Source organism: Carex rostrata, chromosome 12 (assembly GCF_964058835.1).
Source record: "Carex rostrata chromosome 12, lpCarRost1.2, whole genome shotgun sequence".
NCBI classification, from domain to species: Eukaryota; Viridiplantae; Streptophyta; class Magnoliopsida; order Poales; family Cyperaceae; genus Carex; species Carex rostrata.
This window is the reverse complement of record NC_135929.1, coordinates 11,044,930-11,050,572: the sequence shown is the minus strand read 5'-3', so window position 1 is coordinate 11,050,572 and position 5,643 is coordinate 11,044,930. Positions and strand designations below refer to the sequence as shown.

At 32.7% G+C, this 5,643-nt stretch overlaps 1 protein-coding gene across 1 annotated transcript in view; it reads right to left on the bottom strand.

The window, feature by feature from the left end:
* Positions 1–5,643, bottom strand: part of LOC144562542 (uncharacterized) — a 294,211-nt gene that overhangs the window by 198,779 nt on the left and 89,789 nt on the right. The gene's annotated exons all lie outside the window — the stretch shown is intronic.

The following is a 5,643-nucleotide window of genomic DNA, read 5'->3' as shown; positions in this document are numbered from 1 at the left end:
AAAATAAAATAAAAAATAATGAAACAGAGAGAGACCTCTTGCTCAAGAGAACCTTCAAGAGAGAACCACGAGTGACCAAGAAGCAAATGCTATTATTGTTTGTATCATTATACCCTTGAAAGAATCTGGATCTTGTTTAAACAGCGGGGCAACGTGGTTATTTTATTGGGCCTTCCCATTCACTTCCATTTAAGTTATCGTTATCACTAGAGGAACTTTCTGGGTAGCTACAGCTAAAAAAAACAAAATTAAAAAATAAAAAATAAAAAATAAAATAAAATTTCGGCAAAGATAGCACGATTATTTTTTCGTCAAATATAGCTCATATTTATTTATTATTATTATTTTTGTACAACAAGCCAAGTATATTAAATAGGGATCGACTAACAATCTCTTTCATTTTGTCTTCTAAACGTCTCCCTGATTAACTGATACATAAAATACGATGGAGACCACTAACTACTTGAGGAATTGTCTATATTTGAAAAAAATTATAATTGGCGCCCGCATGTATAGATACTTATGCACACAAAGATATTGCTATATATTATATTAAGTGTTCATACCTAAGATGTCAACTGTTTAAAAATGGACATTAACTTTCTTTTTTCTCTAATTACACATCTGTCTTTTACCTGTTTTTAAAAGTGAGTTTTTTTTTTCTCCGTTTAATCTCATTAATATTTCTGATGATCTGTGAGGATTTGTCAATTCAGTCATGGCTGCTTAACCATGAGTAGCTACTCAAAGTAGTTCAAACTAGGCTCCACTTTGAATTTGATGTTGTCAATCTAAAACCACAAATGTCTTCTACATAATTTTTTGTTTTCAAATGAGATCCACAATAAAGTACTTTTGGATTTTTTTTCATTGTTCAAAAGTTTATTCCTCGGCGGGCAAGTATTCATGCATTGTCAAGTATTCATATCTAATATGTCAATTATTCTTCTCTAAAATATCGGCTATTCATACTTACTCATTAAAATGTGAATATATATGTTTAAAGTATTCATGAGAAATTCATAGACATATCTTGGGCATTAATTACCTGGGGTACCACTACCAATATGGGGGGACCACAAACGTCGCTTGAAAAGCGACCACGATAGGGACAATACGCAGAAAACCAAGGACAAGTGAATGCGCAATGACCATCACAAGTGTCAGCGTTGTAATTGTTATAAACATTAATTTCTAAAATATCGAGTATTCCTAAGAAACCTCTAAATGTGTTCCATTCATTAACTACCTAGGAGGCCACTACCTACATGAGGGGGTCCACAAACGTCACTTGAAAGTGACAACTACGGAGACCACAAGTGCCAAAGCGCACGTAACTACTGCACAATCACCAGCAAATTTAAAATTTTCATGTAGTGCCCATGAAAGTTGTAATATTATTTTATAAGGCTAGACACTAGTACATAAAATGTGACTATACATGGCATATTATATGTGGATGCGAAAAAAAAATTCACATTAACAATGTGTTACGGGAGGAGGCACTCACGCGAAAAAAAGCTCCAACATACACACATGATTTGAAAGTTTTGAACCATGTCTAGAAGTGACGATTATTTGTACACTGTTTAATTATACTGAACCATTTATAATTGTACTACTTCATACACGATATTTTCTTTAAAAAAATTGTGTATTCTTTTTCTTAGTTTCCGAAAACAGTTTTTTTACTTCAAGCCATGTACGATTCATTCACGCCTCTCTGATGTATATTTTGGGTGTAATTATTTTGGGTCTAATTCGTACACTTTTTCGCTTTAAATTTATAAAACTTAAATACGCAAAGAAAATTGAATTGCAAGTGCACAATCTATCTTGTAGTAAATAAAGTATCGATCCAAAGACTAATTAAGGTAATTGTATTTTTCATTTTAACTAAATTAAAACTAAATAAATGCAAGTAAAGGGGGAGTTTTGTTGCGAAGTAACTAAATTTGAGTTCAATACTTGAATAAGTTGGTTTGTAACAAGAAGCAAATTAAAATGTAAATAAAAGGGGTTTTTAAAATCAAGATAACGAGGTCTAAGGACTTTTAGTCTACAATCACTTGGTTATTCTATTTACTTTTGGTTATATGATTTCGGGGGTAATTTAATTGTATAATTACTATTATTAGTCCAAATATATAGGACCTACCAGCAACAATTTTGCCACAAGAACTCCCGGTCTTTGAGAACATAACAATTCTCACTGTTTTTATCTGTTCGTATTCACTTTTACAAATTGAAACCTGGATCATAAAGAGTTGTTCACAGTTGACTAAGCTTGTAATTGTATAACATGAGAATTGTGTAAGTTCTTAATTTTTTCAAATATGAATTATTTATTAATTATTGATATTTTGTAAAGATCTTTTTGTTGTTTAATTATTATTATTGGTTCATCATTTTTTAAGTTATGTGTTAAATTATTGTGTTAACAGGCAATGATTCATAAAAAAAGTATCCGGTGCAATTTGATTAACAAATGTATGTATGCGATTCGTCTTAAGCCATATATCACATTAAAAAAAAGGAAAAGAAAAGTAAAATTCGCACTTACATGAGGTAGATGAAATCAATATCTTTAGTTGTTTCTCATTTGTTTGAATATGTAAAAGTAAAAGAAAGTATGATGAAGTGGGATGTGGAATTCGCTTTTGCTATTCAACATTCATTTTCATGTCGGCTCTTTGGATTCTTTAACTGGTATTATTGTGCAGCATCTGTCATATTTATTTTGAATCCTAAAGTAATAGTTAGATTAATTGCAATTGGATGGTGAGTTATACATACATATTAGTCTATTTACTACACAATCCGTGAGCAATGAGGATACAAATCATCTGGTTTAAATTTAGGCCACAGAAAATCATTCTTTTTTTTTTTGACAATGTTCATAGAAGCTACCAAACTAAAAATGAAAAAAAATAATAAAAATTACATCCATTGCCTCTCCTTGCTCCCTTTCATATCTATCTCAATTTGTCATTGCAAAATTTCATCCACAAAATTCTCTCTTCATAAATTCAATCAACTAAATTCATTGAAAGTAACACCTTATCTCTAAAGACTTTCTCATTTATTTGCTTCCACACAAATCACATGGTTATGCTAAACCATACAATCCAACCTCTTTCACTTTGAATTCCAGCTGTCCACAGAAAATTATTCTCAATGACTCGTGCAGTAAGTTGGTAAATAAAGTTGATATAATTGGTACCAATTTCCTGCCCCTGTGGTACAGTGTGGGCCTCTGTGCCTTAAAGACAAGCGAGCCCAAACACTGATACATCTTTCACTAGCTAATTTCCCAAACACAACAGGACCACATCACATGTTGATTTAAGGGGTACCTGCTCCTGTGTGCCTCTCTTCCTTAAACACGAGCCAACCCAAACACTACTACATCGGATCCATTGAATTATTATGATTTGCTTAAAGGTGCAAGTCGTGCGAAAATTATATTATTCTGCTTTAACTAAATCGGATATGCTCTTGTCATTCACTGATTATTATGTTTTCTCTACGTGTATTGTCCGCACTTTAACAAACACCTTCCTTTTTTTCCTGTCAAATAAAGAAAGTGATTTTGTATCTATCTAAAAAATAGAGAAAATTTTAAAAATTGTAAAATTGTGTCCAAGTACATTTTCTTATGAAGGCTACGGTAATTTGCATATTACATATGAGGCTGTGGTAATTTAACACAAAAATATAGATTCATGAACTCACATTTTCATATGAGGCTATGGTAATTTGCATGTTACACAATGACACACATTATAGACTAATATTTTCATTTTTGAAACCTAAACAGTCGATTTGGATTTATGCAACATTATCTTAGCTAGTATCACTACTACAAAACAACACTTTTTTATCTGTTGAAATCGCGTTCCACTATTGGGTTTCGAACTGATGCATATCGCCCCGATAGGAAATGTACGTACACACCTATGCTATCGGATCAAAACATATGGCGTTAATCAATATATCATCGGCAACGCACGTTTGGCCATCGGGTTTGACGAACCCAATGCCATCGCTTTTGTTTCGCCAATCGATGGCAAATATGATTAACGCTATCTACTGAATTTCAATAGCCGAAGTCAATAGTGTCTTGCTCCATCTGTTTTGCCTGTGTTAGCTTGGCAAATCCTAGAATTATAGCAGGTCATTAATTTCTGGACCAATGGTTTCTAAAAGAAATAACGGGATGACAAAATTGGAAATATATTGGTTGAACTGGTTTCTAAATGTACAAAATTAGCAGTTGAACTAATTGGGGGACTATTCGGATATGATGGTTTGGGATACCAGAACATTTCTCAAAAAAAAAAATATATCAGTAATGAAACTAGAAGATAAATACTTTGGAAGTATTGAAAATAGTGTATTGAAAACACAGTACACCCACCGTATAGCCTAGCACAAATTACCCGCCTCTGACAGTACAACAGGAAATAAATCTGTTGTGATTCTCAACAGAATCACAGGGCCCTGCTTTTCCAAATCCACCCCTCTATTCTTTTAAATGTACAAATCTCAAAATCTGTTGTTTTATGTTCACAAATCTCAAAACAAATGAATGGATAGATTTCGAAAAGCAGGTCCTGTGATTCTCAAGAATCACAGCAGATTTGTTTCCCACTACAACAACTTATTCCAAATGCGTATTCGTGTTATCTGCATACGATTAAAATTTTAATATTCAATTAAAGGGAAAATTGGTTATTTGTCACTCCAAAACCTTCAAATTGTAAAAATGCCATTCTGAAATTTGAAATTGTAAAAATGCCACTCCAAACTTCATTAATTTGTAATTCTGCCACTCTAAATAATTAATGACTAAAATGCCCTCCCTTCTTCTTCTCTTCTTTTCCTGTTACTGGATAAGGGATAAGGATAACAGTTGTGAGGCTATAAAATATATCCAGGTTCTTGGTACCTTGGACCTGGACCCATCCGTCTGCTTCGTTCTCCAGTAACCGATAGTTATTAGATACTAAGAAACAAAATGCTCACAGTAACAACTAACAAGCTAGATATTTTTTGTAAGATCGCAAGATATATACTAAACCAAAACGAAGATATTTGCTAAAAAATTCAACGGTCACACTCACTTCCCCATCCTTTCTAATAGTCAAATAGATATTTCCTTCCCCCTTCCTCCTGATTATTTGTCCAAATATTAATAAGGGAGGATAAAGGCAAATCAGCTGTCATTGGTTGGAGTGGCAAAAATAAATATTCGCAGGCTGTTTGATTGGAAACAGGCTTCCTGTGCAACTATATAATGTTGATTTTAATTCATTATGTTTTTACCAAATTTGCCCGTAGGCCTTACATTGAAATAATAATTGTCATCATACGTAGTAATAACATTTCATAGTTCAATTTATGAAACCTTTCCATATTACCTAACAAGTGGGCTAGGCAAACTATTATTTACCTTGGACATCTCCATTTTATTATTAAGCACGTTGGGTGTCCAATCCACTAACGGCTACGATTGAAAGATGAAACTTCAGATTTGATCTCAATCCTTCAATTACATAATTTGTATTCTTTTAATTAAATACATCTATTTTATGTATAGAAATCTAAATTTAGTTAAAAACATACCCGTCACATGTGTGC